The following is a 1,081-nucleotide window of genomic DNA, read 5'->3' on the forward strand; positions in this document are numbered from 1 at the left end:
AATGACATTAAAGAAGCGCTTGTTGGGAGGCAACCCAATCTTATTATATTTATCTATCCTCTTTTGTTATTTTATGTTTTCAGTAGGTTGATGATCATGAGAAGTCACAAAATCAATTGAAAAAGCAAAAACAAAAAGAAAAACAGCACACCCTGGAGGAGAACTTGCTGGCGTTTAAACGCCAGTAAGGCTAGCAGATGGGCGTTTAACGCCCAGTCTGGCACCATTCTGGGCGTTTAACGCCAGAAAGGGGCACCAGACTGGCGTTAAACGCCAGGAAAGGGCTAGAAGTTGGCGTTAAACGCCAAAAATGGGCACCAGCCCAGCGCTTAACGCCAGAATTGGCTCAAAACGCGTTTTTGCATGCCAATTAGTGCAGGGATGACTTTTCCTTGACACCTCAGGATCTGTGGACCCCACAGGATCCCCACCTACCCCACCACTCTCTCTCTTCTTCACCCATTCACCAATCACCTCAACACCTCTTCTCCAAAAACCCTTCACCTATCAAATCCCATCTTTCTCTTCACCACTCACATCCATCCTTAAAACCCCACCTACCTCACCATTCAAATTTAAACCACTTTCCCTCCCAAACCCACCCTCCCATAACCGAACCCTAACCCTTTCCCCACCCCTATATAAACCCATATTCACTCATTCATTTTCACACAACCTAAACACTACTTCTCCCCCTTTGGCCGAACCACAAAGCCATTTCCATCTCCTTCTTTTCTTCTTCTTCTACTCTCTTCTTTTCTCTTTTGCTCGAGGACGAGCAAACCTTTTAAGTTTGGTGTGGTAAAAGCATTGCTTTTTATTTTTCCATAACCATTGATGGCATCCAAGGCCGGAGAAACCTCTAGAAAGAGAAAAGGGAAGGCAAAAGCTTTCACCTCCGAGTCATGGGAGATGGAGAGATTCATCTCAAGGGTGCATCAAGACCACTTCTATGAAGTTGTGGCCTTGAAGAAGGTGATCCCCGAGGTCCCTTTCAAACTCAAGAAGAGTGAATATCCGGAGATCCGACATGAGATCCTAAGAAGAGGTTGGGAAGTTCTTACCAACCCCATTCAACAAG

The sequence above is a fragment of the Arachis duranensis genome, chromosome 2, assembly GCF_000817695.3.
Source record: "Arachis duranensis cultivar V14167 chromosome 2, aradu.V14167.gnm2.J7QH, whole genome shotgun sequence".
NCBI classification, from domain to species: Eukaryota; Viridiplantae; Streptophyta; class Magnoliopsida; order Fabales; family Fabaceae; genus Arachis; species Arachis duranensis.